The sequence below is a fragment of the Mycteria americana genome, chromosome 11 (assembly GCF_035582795.1).
Source record: "Mycteria americana isolate JAX WOST 10 ecotype Jacksonville Zoo and Gardens chromosome 11, USCA_MyAme_1.0, whole genome shotgun sequence".
Lineage (NCBI taxonomy): Eukaryota > Metazoa > Chordata > Aves > Ciconiiformes > Ciconiidae > Mycteria > Mycteria americana.
This window is the reverse complement of record NC_134375.1, coordinates 6764150-6778212: the sequence shown is the minus strand read 5'-3', so window position 1 is coordinate 6778212 and position 14063 is coordinate 6764150. Positions and strand designations below refer to the sequence as shown.

The following is a 14063-nucleotide window of genomic DNA, read 5'->3' as shown; positions in this document are numbered from 1 at the left end:
AGTAGGAAGTAGTTATTGTTATTCCTTCCTGTTTGCATGAAGAAGGAGAGTGTGACCAGAGAAATGTTCAGTTTCAAGAGCCTCAGTCTTGAGATATGACATGAGGGTAATTTTCACAGTTTGGGTTACTGGCACAGCCATTACTAACCACTGCAGGACCTGAACGTACGCAAATGATGGATGTGGTGGAGGAGGAAGGGAGTGGTGAAGAAACCATTACATGAAGTTCATCTAAAGAAGACAAGATTCTTGAGAAGGGGTGTGTTAAAATGAAGCTGAGGTTTCAGGAGGGATGGTCTGTGCTTCCACATTCCTGCTTTGCCACTCTGAAATTGTAAGTGGAAGTGTGGGGCTGAGTCTCTGTAAGATACAAGTTATATATAGGAGGCAAACTGAGCATCTCTGCTTACTGTCTGTACTTCAGAGAGTGAATGGAGCCCCTTCTCCAGTGTGGATGGCTTTCTGGTGGACCACAGGCAAGCAACAGTGGACAGAGCACAGGACTCTGAGGAGCCTCGTTGACTGAGAGCAGAGCACTGCTCAGAGTGTGTCACAAAGATGCCACTTGCCCGAGTTTCTATAAACACTAGTTGTACAGTTAGGCATGACTATATGGGAGGCAGAACTCTGCTTCTAGTGGCATGCCTTCAGCAATTCTTACATGGGAGATTTTGATTTCCACTTTATGCTAGCTGCTGCCTATAGTTTTAGCTCCCCACCTGCTGCTTCTTCCTTTCTTGATGGTTGGCTTGTCTCCTGCGTTTTGTATATACGCTATAGCATGCACACAGTGGGGCATGCCCATCAGCTTGATAGCACAGTGCGTACTGCAGTGGAGTCCTTACCTGGCAGCCTGAGCTGCTGCAAGAGCCGCGGTACCCAGCAATGCTGGTAGAAGAGTGGCTTCTGCCATCAAAATCTTCACTGTTTATCTGAAATATTCATCCAAGACTGTCTAGAATGTGAACACAGTCACTTGGATTGTTGAAAAAGGCTTGAATTATTATAAAATTCCTGGCCTGGCATTTGGCTTATGATTAATTACTTAGGTTGGCGTAGTGCTTTGATGTTCCAGCTGTAAATCCAGAGTAAGCTGTTACAACTCTCTTGACCTCAGTGCGGTCATCCCACTCACTCCATTTGGGTTGAAGTTGGCTTACTTGGTGATATGTGGTATTTGTATTCTGTGAAACAAGCGTCCAGTCATGGATTTAAGCCTTTCCAGGACTGGAGGCTGTTAAGCTGACAAATCTTTTCTCCTTTTCCGTATTGCTCTGCCGCTTCTCTGGGAGTACCCTTCTTGCCATCCCTTTTGACTTTGAGCTTGCTGCTTCTCTGGGGTCCTTCTCTGAGCCTTTGCAGTTCAGGGTGTGTTTGTAATTGCCATAGTGCTTAGAAGCTTTTCTCACAGGTTGCTCCATCTCTCTCTAAGCTTTCAGTACTCTATTCCCTTGCCAGTATCTTGTTGTGTAATTCTCCCCCTGCCAATATTGTTGGCTTGCATGGATAAATTTCTTTATGCTAGATAATTTGGAGTAAGCTTGTGACAGAAAAATCCTAATGTAAAAGGCACTTTCATCTTGCATAGTCCTTCGCGTGATTTTGCTGCTGTGATGGTGTTTGCTGGGGTGGGAGTCGTGGTCCTGGCATGTGCTCTCTTTGCTTGAGAAGAGCAGGTTAAGATCATACTTCGCTCAAACAAGGCTTCTTCATTTAATATGTATGGGCAGCGAGCACTCAGGCTGAAAGTAGAGTTTGTACTTTAACTTCCAGGTCAGTGAATTTTTTGTCTCGTTTGTGTCAGCAGACAGTAGCCCTTTGTTCAGCATCACAACTTTTCCCACCTCAGCAACGCGCAGGCACACACACATACACGGTGGAGATCCTGAACTGTGCGATAAACTCCACGGTAACTTCCATAAGCCCAGCAAATATATCATCTGTTCTGCTTCAGGGCTTGATTGTGTGCCCTATTGACCAGCAATAAAGCCAAGAGCATGGGAGTAGTTAGTTATTAATTTATTTTGGCTTTTCCATCCATCATTGCCGATGTGGGAAAGAAAAGGGGCATAAATACTTTGAGAGTGAAAATTGTGTCTTTGGAGAGGTGGCCTTTGTAACTCGTGAAAGCTGGATAATTTAATGAAATTAGTCAGGTATTAAACAAATTATTTAATTTAGTAATTAAGTAACTTTGTTACTAAGTAGGGTCAGGATTAAGGCAAGGCTAGGTCATGAGCATGGAAGGTCATGAGTCATGAGCACAAAAATTAAAAGATGAACACATCCAGATGAATGCCCTGTAGCCTGTTGTCGGTGTCCTGATCACAGAATAACTGCTTGAAGTCCTGTCTTTGCAGCAGTTGGTGCTTGCTAGCACCCTCCTCTGCTCATGCAGAGTCTGGAAAAGCAAGAAAAGCGGCACCATCCCATGGCTGATGGCAAGCCTTTTCCTGAGCACCCCCCTAGAAGGTGTGGGTGCTTGCTAGAGCCTCGAGCACCCATTTATGGATAGCTGTGCAGGTCCCACACAGGAGCATGACACTGCTCCCTCTCAAGGTCTGACCTGCTGCTTTTCTGCAGATAGTGGGCAGAAGAGTGAAGGCAACCTCCTTTTTCCTTGCTCTTCTAATCTGGCAGTGCCTTACTCCTCCACCTAAGCTCTGCTCAGCCCTGGAGCACTCTCACACCCAGCTGTGCTGACCTCCCATAACCTCGCTGTTTGTGCTGTGGATCCCTGCAGAATTCCCTCCATCCTGATCCTTTTGGACTTTATCCCTAGCAAAAAATCCTGCTCAGGCTTCTGAGAATTAACATGCATTAGCCTAACTTAGAATTGCCGTTTCCTGGGCAGTTCTGACACTGTAAAACCTTGTTTGTCGTCATCCGTCCCGTCCCCGTCCCCCCGCCCCCGAATTAAATAATTTATTTTTAAAACTTCTATGAGTACACTGTGTCCCAGATTTTGACTTTTAGAAATGTTTTGCTCTGGAATTTCTGAATTTCTGTTTTGAGTTATATCCATTTATGCTTACTGCTGATTTGCTGAGTAAAGACTAGTAGTAGGTCACAGTATGTATATTATATAAGACAACACAGTAGTTAGTTACTTTTTTTTTTTTTTAAATCAATAAGAACAGCTGCTGCTTAATATGACTGAAACATCTTATCTTATTCTCTAGAACAAGAAGTCCCTTGTTTGCAATGTAATGAAAGTCTGGCACTGCCATACACAACACCCAGGAATGCCTTCATCTAGAAAAGCAGGTAACATTTCGTTCTGTAGTAAGTAGCAATTCATCTTAATGATCTAAAAAGTAATAAAATATTTCACTAATAACAATGCACGTGGGATAAAATCCTCTAAGGTAAAATACGTACAATTTTGAAGTTCTGCAATAGAGCTTCTGAACTGCCAGAAACAAAGCTGTTCCAAGTAGCTTTGGCAGGAACTTTTATCAAAATCAATGCTCGTTCAAAAACAAATTAAAAAAATCTGTTCTTAAAAGAAGTTCTTCCCAAGAGGATGTTTTGATGGTGCTTTTCTACTAGCTGTCTTTCTGTCCCAGCAAAGGCACTCTTTGTTATTCTCCTCAGCATTGTGAGTAGAGAAGACTTAGACATTTCTCACTAGTACTTAAACCCAAGTCTCCATAGTGAAAGTCCTAAAAATTCCTTCATTGCACAAGCTGTCCTTCTCTGGCTCCTGCGCTGCTTTTGTACTGCTTGTAACACATCACATCAGGTGTGAAATAATTCTCCTTATCCTGAGCCAGGAGCATGCTGTTCAAACAACTACTGTTTTTCCTGCCCCTCACATGGGGAAAGGACAGTGTGCTCTCACTGTTGGACCTCTTCCATGGAGGCCTCCTTCCATGCGGAGGAAATGGCAAATGTCATGCCTTGTTTCTCTCTTCCAAGGTGCTGCCCAAACAAGCAACACAAATGAGTTAAAAAAAAACCCAGGATGGCCTGAGCAGGAAGGATAGCATGCGTGACTGGGAGGCTGCAGAGTTAACAGAGCCAAAGTTTCCTTTCCTGCTTTGCATTGAGATTTGATGACTAGTGGGTGGGCCTTTGCTGCTCTTGTGGAGGAAGGTGTTCCTCTGGTTACCTTTCAGCAGTCATCACTGCAAACACTGGTGGGAAGCCACAGTTGCGGAAACCACATTCCAGTGTGGCTCGCAGCACAGGTGAAGAGTTTATCAGTCTTACATTAAATCCATGCAGCTATTACACCATATAGTTAAAAGAAAACAAACTGATACTGTAGAAGTAGCTTGCTTGTTTGTTTTAAGCAAACATGTTCAATTTGGAAATAGCATCCACAGTGGAGGAGCAGATCTGGGCTGTGGCATGGCAAAGGGCTGCAGTGGCAATGGGATTTATAAGTAGGATATTTTCATGGGAGCTGGCACACAATCCAGGCATCAATAGTTTTAAGATGTAAAGTATCCCAGCAGAGAAGCATGAGTCAGCAGTGTGCTGCTGAAACTGGTCTACCCTTAGCAAGACATAGCTGCCACGTTCTCCCTGCTCCACTGATTTAGACTTTCTTTTTCTTAATAGTATCAGTGAAAGAAACACCTAACAGGGAAGGCTAAGCTCTCCAGAAGTCAGGAATAAAGATGCTGACAGCTTTGTTGCAAATGCAGACAATAAGAGGATGAATGACAGTTTTTGAGTTAGTGTAGGACAAGCAGATTTCATGAACTGGTTTATGCTGTGCGACCTTAAGGCCATTATTACTGCAAGGATGTGGGAACAGTGCATGAGTGAAGACAAGGTATGAGGGCAGTTTCTGGAACCATGCCACTGAAACAGCACTGGGCAAGTTTCCATGGGTGTGCTCCTCTGAATTTTATTTCCACAAGACAACAGATGTCCCCACTTGCCCCAATTCACAGGTTGGGGGTTGGAAAACAGAAGAATTCTTTATTCCCTAGGCTAAGATGTGGGTTTAGCTATGTCCAGATTGATTCTTTATGCAAGTATGACAATGCCTTTGCTTGTTCTTATATGGTATTTTGTATGCCATTTTTGCCCTGTCTGGGTATATACTGAAAGTGGATCTTTGAAAGGCTAGGCAAAAGGCTGTAATCTGGGAGACATCATAGCTACGTGTACGACGCGAGAAGCTACAGGGAAACCCCAATGTAATGAAGTCGGCAAGAATTTTGCCTGTGAGCCCAGGACTGGTGTTTTATTAGCAGGGAAGCCTGAGGAGAACTGACCCATGTTAAGAAATGGATGTTCCTGTTGTTTATGGCAGCAGGGAAAGTTCAGTGGCTGTATCTGGCCCTTCTGAAGAAGTTGTTTGGCTGCATTTTGGAGCTTGTAGAGTCTAGGGAAGGGCTATGTACTTCTGAATAGGACAGAGGTCTTAGATTTGAGGGCCTAAGGGAGCCTCTGTCCTTCTGTCACCACTGACTGAGCCACAGAAGATCCAGGGTTGAAAGCCAGAGTGTCAGTGGTGTTAAGAAGAGTCTACCAACAACGGAAGGAGGCCCAGGAGGCATAGGATCAGGGGAGTCTTCTGTGGGAGTTTGCTTGTTTTAAAGTGGGGGAGCAGGGCAGTCCGACTGGTACCTGCAGTTTGCGTGGGAGAGCCCTACAGAAGCACAGAGAGCGCGGGACTGAGTGCTGGCACCAGCTTTGGGCTGTGTGCGTCCTCAGCCAGGGTGGGAATGATGTGCACGAGGTGCTGGCAGGTGGGAGTAGAGGAGGGAATGAGCTGAGTGCTGAGGAGGCTGCTGGAGGCAGCAGAGGAACTTTGATAGCGATAGGAACATATGGTGGAGAAGTGTCAGGGCTGATATGGTTGTAGGGTGGTTTCAAAGAGACAGTCCTGCTACAAATAGGGAGGTTTAAAACCGAGAGTGTGCCAAGAACACTGTGTACGGTTCTGTCAGAAAAACGTACTTGTGCAGGAGCAGGTGCAGAACAGGGCTGGGAGGATGAGTAAGGGACAGAAAGCTTAGCAGATGAGAGAAAACTAAGAGAGATGAGTTTGTTTTGCCTAGCAAAACAAAGACTGGGAGAGGAATGTGATGTCTCTCTGTAAACACTTCATTGCAAAGTAAATACTACAGGGGAAGAAAAGGTCTTTATAATAAAAATCAATGCTGGCACAAGGACAAATTGGTACAAATTTGCTATTAATAAACTTAGCCTGGAAATTAGATTTTCAACCACTAGAGGAGTGAGATTCTGGAGCAGTCTCTCAAAGGGAGAAATGGAAACCAAAGGAGCTTTGTAAAGAAGCCTGAGGAGCCTGCGGGAGCAAAGGGAGAGTAAATTAAGTCTCTGACACAGTCTCATTTTATTTTATGCATGTGGATGCTATAGACAGCCTGACCCAATAGTCTAGGCAGGAAGGCAAGTTGCAGTAGAAGGGGGAAACAGCAGTCAGCAGCCATAATTAAGAATCGATAGCTGAGTTACAAGTCAGCTGCAGGAGATGGGGAGTTTCAGTATAGCTGAGCTGTGCAGATATCCAGCTTTGGCTGTATCTAGTGTTTAAGAACAAACAGAGACTTCACCAAATTGACTAAGTTTAGAGCCTTTTCACAGCATCTTTTAGAACCCAAACTTGCACTGTAGGACTCTGTGCTAAATCTTCCCTCTCCATTTCCCAGTTGCTGCCATTTTCTGCTCCATTCTGGCACAGATCTACATTGGGGCTGTAGCAGGGTGGCTTTGTCTCTGTGCCCCTAATTCCTCGTTCATAAAAGATTAGGATATGTTTTAGGACATATTTTGAGAATGCCTCCAATTTTGCTGGAGACTTCCCAAGAGAGCCTTTTGGCCTGAAGTTGTAGGAGGAAGGTTAGCAAAGTTTAGCAGAGCTGCCTTTGTCAGAGGAGGTGCTAGGGTCCTTTTGCAAACAAGCTTGTTGCAAACCAGCTTGTTCATTTGCAACAGGCTTGAAATTATGTTGGTAAATTTTTGGATTAAGAGAAAATGAAGTAATTTCTTGAAAGTGTTTTGAAAATTAGTGTTATCCCGGGTCAGAACTGAGGAATGCTCACCTGTAGGACAAGCTGAACTTTTCAGGCTAGAAAATGAGAGGAACATGCAAATAGATAAGCGAAAAACCAACCAGCTAAAACAAGAACTTCAGCCCTTAATGGTGGTACACAGAGAGGTATTCCCCGAAATGGCAATTCTTTGGAATTGGGATGAAGAATATAAGAAGCAAGCAATAAATAGAAGATGCATCTGGACAGAAACATGAGGAAGGAAAGAAGGGATAGTAGGTCAGGCAGAGCAAGTATCTTTTTTTTTCAGCTCCTAATCAGACATGAGCATTCAGGGCAAAGAGAAAGTTTACTTCCCATTCCTTCTGGCTGTAGGCCTGGAGAGCATCAGAGATATATGGGAGAAAGCTGGAAGAGCATTATTGCCCATCTGAAGAAAAAAATCTGCTGCTTCTTTGAATTTTGCCACCATATCCATGGTGTAGCTCTGCTGAGTTTGGTTTTCTGTGTAGCATTTTTCTCTTACTAATGGACTTTACTTATTTGTCCCCCAGTATGATCCTGACTTGGCAGTAAGACTAAGCAGAGCATTGGAAAGTTGCCATTGATCGATGGAGTCAATGCATTGCAGGGATAAAGTGAATATAAAAATTGTATTTCCCAGAGGATGCTCTTACCTGATGATGTGAGAAGTCATAGGTCTTTCAGAAGTGGCCAGCTTCTCTTGCCTCCAACTCATTAAAGCATTCTGTCCTTGCATTTTCAAGTCATCATGGGACCAGCAGGGAATTTTGGTAGGGAGAGGGAAAATCATGAGGGACTGACACCAATGTGATCTAATAGTTGGCAAGGACAGCAAGCCTAGTGCTTCTCCGCAGCCCAGCTTGACACCTGTAGTCCTTACGCAGAGGCTTGAGGTCTTAGCTTACTCCTTTTCAGTGTCTTTGGACCATTTGGCCTACTTATGGTGAAGTTAACTGTCCTGTGCACATGCTGATTTGGTACTTTGTTTTTATATTCTTCTTTTGGTGCACAGAAATGGTGTGATTAAAGCCAGGCCTCGGGGATGCGTGACCTGCAGTTGCGATTGACTTTGCGGGATGTTTCTCCCCTTTTGACCTGACAGGTCAAGAGAGACAGGATTGAATCCTGGTCTTACCTACTATAAATGAAGACAAAAAGTTGCTCAAAACTGTATTCTAACATATCATGTCTGGAAATGAGCGCAATCTTACCCTAAGTCATCCCAGAAGTGTCTTTCAACATTACAAAAAAAAAAAAAGATTTGGTGGTCAGAAGAAGTTACTAGTAGACTGGCACAATAAGCTAAGACTGTTTCATCATCTGAAGGTTATCAAATTTAAATGATCTGAATTGTCTGAATTGTTAATGGAATAATTCCTACAACATTACCTCACTTCTGAATATTTGGGGTGTTAAATATTCCAGATACAATTGTGGTAAGTCTGAATTTCTGTCTGGTTTCCAGAAGTTAGAAGCTGTGGTTGGATTCTGTGAGAACTAGATCTGTAGTCTGCAGGAAAAAGGAATTTTCTTTCACTTTTCTTTTTCTGCAATATCTGAAAAATGGAGTTAGAGACTTATTATTCTGTAGAGACAAAAGTTTTGTCCTTAATTGTCCAAACAATGCCTGTTCAGATATGACAAGAATATCTCTGTTCCAAGCTGTCTTAGGATGTTTGTCTGAGCAATATAGAGGCATTTGGAAGAAGCCTACCTACATGCTGAGTAGCTCACAGTCTTCTCTCTTGGCAAATAGAAGGAGTGAATACAACAAATGCTGCTCACTGAGTAGCTGAAAGCCTCAAGAAACCATAACTAAGATGAATCTATCTCCTTCTAAGATCTTCCACGAATTCTTTTGTACTTTCTGTCAACTTAACATAGAGGATAGTCTGTATAGGGGATAGTCAAAACAAATTTCTCTATTTCTTTCCATCTGTTTTCCTTTCTTCCTCTGCTGCTCCATTCTTTCTCTTCTTTCCCTCACAGCTTAAATGAAACCAAGTAAGGTGCTTGGTAAGTGTTATACTGTTTTAATTCCTTTTCTTTGTAACTCTATCAGTTAATGTAAGAAACTTTTGCACATTGAGGAGCTATTTTTTATTATATTAGTTCCAGCAAAACAGCAATAACAGAACAAAGGGCTGAAATCTCATTTGCCTTCCCTTTTTGTTATTGCTTACTCCAGACCAAAGCAGTGGATGTAATTGCAGTGGATATAAGAGAGGACTGAAAGAACTCTGAAAAATGAGTAGTTGTAAACTTGTGAGTTTTGCCCTGAATGCATGCTCAGTTTTGAAACTTTCATTTTTGAAAGCCGTTTGAACTTAGAAGAGTGGGTCCTCAAGAGTTTGTGTATTCCTGTAAATTGTATTGGGAATCTGTCTCAGCTATGGACGTTCCAGAGTGGCAGTGCCCTCAGAATAATGGAGATGTTTGAAAAATGTTTGCTGTGTCTTTTTACCTTGTGTCACTGCCACATCTCCTGTCTGCTGCCTGTACGAGTTAGCCACAAAATCATGTTTAGCCTGGTTTACCCAACCACAAGGGCTACCCTACAGACTTGAGAGCTTGTAAAAGCAAACAGTGGGTGTCAAACCCCACCCTCAATTGGAAGGAAAAGCAGACATCCATGGAGCAACCCAAGCAGACTTCTCCAATAAGAAAAGAAAGTGGAATGGTATTTGCTAGTTAACGGAGATAGCTGGGTTGAAAGACATTTCAAGGCGTTTTTTTCTAATCAGGGGGTCCTTTTTCCACACACAAATGCGGTCCTGCTTATCCTGTCAGAATGACACGCTCAGCACCTTCCTCAAGCTGGGTTTCAGTCTTTCCACTTACTTGTGCCAGTGGTGAGGGTCATTGCAAGAGGTTCTTCTTGAACCTGTTCAGCTGTTGTTGCATTAGCTTCAGTCTGACAAGAAGTAACGAAGGGTGGAGTACGTGAATCCCAAAGAGTGTGTTCATAAATTCAGATTGAAGAAACTGGTTGAGTTTGGAGTGTGTTGCACAAGATGTATTGGAAAACCCAGCCACAGTTTCCCTGTAATCTGAATGCTCTTATTCATGATTGTCAAGATTTTTCCATGAAAAGGATAAAATGCCTGCACTGAATAATGCAAGGTCTTTATCCTAGAAGTTACATTCCGCACTTAGGAATGTGGCTTGCTTAGGACGTTAGTGCAACTCTGATATAAAGGACACCCCATCTCCTGTCCTGTCCTCCTACCAGCCATTCCTGTCTCCACAATTAGCTTGGCAGCTGGGGTTGTTCTTTGTGCCGGTGCAGCATGTTTGCTCGCGCTGAGATGGTTTCTTGCTGCCATGACGGAAAAGGTTAAGAACTAAAATGAGCTCTGCCATCATCTGTAAGGCATTAGGAGCCCGGTGCTGCTTCTGCTTTGCAGAATTCCAACACCCAATGGACTGGACCTTGCTGCCTTCTCTGAAAGACAAGCCGGCTACGGGGAATTTATAAATACCCTTCCATACTGCAGATGGGGAGCGTGGCAGGATGGAACTCAGCACACCCCTGTGGGTTGGTTCAGATTCAAGTGATGTGAGCCTGTTCTTGAAATATGTCAATTAGAACCAGTGCCACAGCATCATATTTTGTACCACTTTGTCTAGAAGTATCCGAGGGGGCAAATCATGGTCATTTTGGATGTGGAGGGTCTCCCATGCTCAGTTCAATCACTGCTTGCAGTCTCATTGTGAGGATGCAGCAGACCGAAAGAAGGAACAGATGGCATTAGAAGATGGATTAATAAAATGAGGAAGAAGGCTGCAGGCAGTGGGGATTACCCCCATCTTTCCCTTTTCCTGGCTAGGCGTGGGCTTCTACAGTCTTTGTAATACAGAGCTCAGTGTCTAGCTGAGAAGTATGGTCCAACTGCTGAGGTGGATGGAATTTTTAATGTCCACTTCTCTATCTAGGATTATGGATAATGACGCTTCTTTTTAACATCTGAATGCAAGGGATTGTGCATTCTGTGCTGTCTGCTGCCCAAAGGTTAGATTTAAATGTAGCTGAACAGTCAGGGAGGAGGAGGAAGGGATGTTTGTGTGATGCTGAAGTCTGTGTTCAAGGCAGTAGTGCCAGACTCTGGAGAGGAAATCCACTTGAGGAAGTGAACTAGCATGATGTAATGCTCTGAGAAAAACCTATACAAATCAGGAACTACACTAGGCTCAGTGTTGTGCCTTTCGGTCTGACTCTTCTGTGCTGCTATTGACCAGGAGGAGCAATGCTAAACAGTCCCTGCAGGCGATGAGGCATCTGCCTTTCATTTCACTGGGTCAGGATAAGGGATACCATCTAGAGACAGGACATCATCTAGTCAAAGTTAAGTTTAGCTTCAAATTTCATGGCATATCACAGTGATATTTGCGTGAGGTGCTTCTCTTCTAACCTGTTACTATGAAGGTAGTGCTTCTTGTTTTAACCACTTTTCTGAAGTGCTTACACCTTCACCATGCTTGAGCTGTTCCCATTGACACCTGTTGGAAGTATCTGAAATGCAGCCATGCAGACTGACCTGTTACACAACCTTGGTCTACAACACACCTGTAATTTTCCACCTTAAATCCTAATACTGCTGGGAGGGGTTAATGGTAGTGTGACTCATGACCTGCCTGTTGCCTGCCCAGCTCTGATAAAATCTCTGCAAAGAGGGTTTGGAGGATCACTTGCTCTGATCATACCAGCTCATGTGGGTGCTTGTCTCCAAACTCCTGTCTCTGCTGGCAGACATCTTATTTGAAGATTAGAAGTTGACAGCTCACATCAAGCACAGGGGCTTTCCAGTGACTTTAGCAGAAGGATATCCAAGAGCTGTATTTATGATGTAACATATTGTGTCATAGGTTGAGGAGCATCACATAGTTTGGGATTTTTTTTCATTCTCTTTGAAGTGACAATAAGAACAATGACCAGGTTATTTGAAAATATTCTGGTTCTTGAGCCTGTGTCTGTTGGGTTCTGCCACCAGTCTGTGCAGAACTTGGCCCATGTTGGGGATGGGTGACCTGTGTGAAGTATTTAAATGATTGGATTGGTAACTGGGGGACACTTGTGACAAATGGCCTTTTTACCTGGCTGGTGAGGGCTTCTAAATGCTTGCCCTTCATGCAGGTGTTACTCAGAACCAGGCAGGTGCTAGGCGTAAATCGGGAGTATGTCTCCTGTAGAGAGCACGTGGAGCAGCTTGGGCACAGGTCTGGTTTTGCAGCAGTGCTTCTTTACATCTCTCTGGCAGAGTAAAGGTGTCTCAAAGTAGGCATGAATTAATTTTTCATCTGTTTGACCTCCTTTCCTCACTGACAGAGTAGTAGAGAGGCGCTGTGACATGAGGATGAAGCAAATTGATCAGTTCTGGTCAGCACGATGGTGGTGATGAGGCTGCAACAGTGTGATGACACGGTGGTGCGGTATTAACATTGTGTTGATTTATTCCAAATGCTAGCACTGTTTGTTCCCATGCAAGCAAGGAAGGAAGAAGTGGAGAATTGTGCTTAATATTCATTTTCAGTGTTGCAGTTAATTTTAGAGTTCTCTGAAAAGTGAATATATTCCCTTTCCTAGTGTTCCCCCCTCTGTTAAACTAAGCATAGGTGAAAGCATTGGCTTCCCAAGGTAACTATATCAGCACAAGGTCATTTTTGTTTTGTCTGACTGTTCCATATGTATTAAAAGGAAACAAATCCACCCTTACTTGTGTGCCTGAAAGATGAGGCTTAAATATAGTTCTCACTGCTTTCTTCAGAAAGGAGAGTCACACCAAACCTGATAGCCTTTGAAAACTGAAATGTTGCATTTTAATATATGTAAAAAAGAAAAATTTTTATGTAGATCTGCACAAGAAATGGAAAAATAACCATAGTCCTTAAAAATGCTGGGAGAGAAAATTATTTTTCACAGAGATGAAAACATTTGATTTGATTAAAAAGGCCATTCTTTAAGGCAAAGTTCTGATTTTTTTTTTTTTACTTTAATTGATTCCCTATTATTGCTAATTTGTGGTTTGAACAGCACATTATGCATAACACTTAACTATAAGATGGTTATTGCAGCTTAGATCACTCAGAGCTCCGCTTATCTGTATGTAATATCTGTACCTCAGCCTGGTTCAGACTTGCAGCAGACATTTATGTTTATTTGATAGCCAAGATCAACTCTTTATTCTTTGTGATCTAATAAGAGATACAGAAGAGTGTGTAAAATAATAATATGCTCAGTACAGCTTTTATATAACAAAAATTGTACAAGGTACACAGTGATCCAGTTTACAGTGGAGCATGAAAATGGGCTGTGCTGAAAGCTTCGGGAAAGGAAAAGTATCTGTAGGAGAAAGTAAATGCTTACCAGGATTGTATGACAAAGTTACCAATTTCACTCTGTAGCAGTGGAATGACAATATAAACAGCCATTTCTTTTCTTTGAACAGTGTTGCTGGGTTTTAACAGACGAGCATGTTTTGTTTAGAAGGGTAGTCCCAGGTTTCAAATAATATCTCAGACATCTGTGGTAAAACGAGGACCTCTGAGCTGCTTATTTCCTGTCTTGGTTCGGATTAAATACTGCAGCCCCATAAACGTGGGCAGGCTCAATCTTGTGCTCTGTAAGTGAGCAGCGCTGGGACTTAGTATCACTCACAAAAACGTATATAGTCCTCATATGGTTTGGTGGAGTTCGAATTTTGTTACTCAAAAGATGCACCGAGATGTGAAACCAGGAGGACTTTACATCACATTTGTTTCCCAAGAAAGTGCCTCTTTCTGCTACAGGCTGCTATATATTCAGTGGTGTTTCACGCCTGAAGCACACTAGTGAAACTCTTCCCCAGCGGGTGATCCAGCTGTGGCCTGAGCCCCTCCTGTCTTTCTGCTTCCGTATGTACCAGCACCTGCTGGTGTTATTTTCTCACCAGAGGCATCTGTAGATAAACTGTGGCTCTGTTTGAGCATTAGAGTCATGTTTGCAGGGTGTGGATTGAACAGGGAAACAAGGAAAGGCAAAGCACCTGAGCAGTCCTGCACAGCAAGGCTTACAGGACTCTC

At 43.2% G+C, this 14063-nt stretch overlaps 1 protein-coding gene across 5 annotated transcripts in view; it reads left to right on the top strand.

Annotated features, from left to right (window-relative positions):
• MAPKAPK3 (MAPK activated protein kinase 3) overlaps nt 1-14063 on the top strand; it is a 135156-nt gene that overhangs the window by 5705 nt on the left and 115388 nt on the right. For 2 of the 5 annotated variants that reach the window (XM_075514059.1, XM_075514055.1), the window contains exons 2-3: nt 3189-3267; nt 7535-7774. The gene's annotated coding sequence lies outside the window, so the exon portion shown is untranslated. Of the gene's footprint in view, nt 1-3182; nt 3268-7534; nt 7775-14063 lie in introns of all 5 variants that reach the window. The other 3 variants (XM_075514057.1, XM_075514058.1, XM_075514056.1) reach the window with 3 other exon arrangements.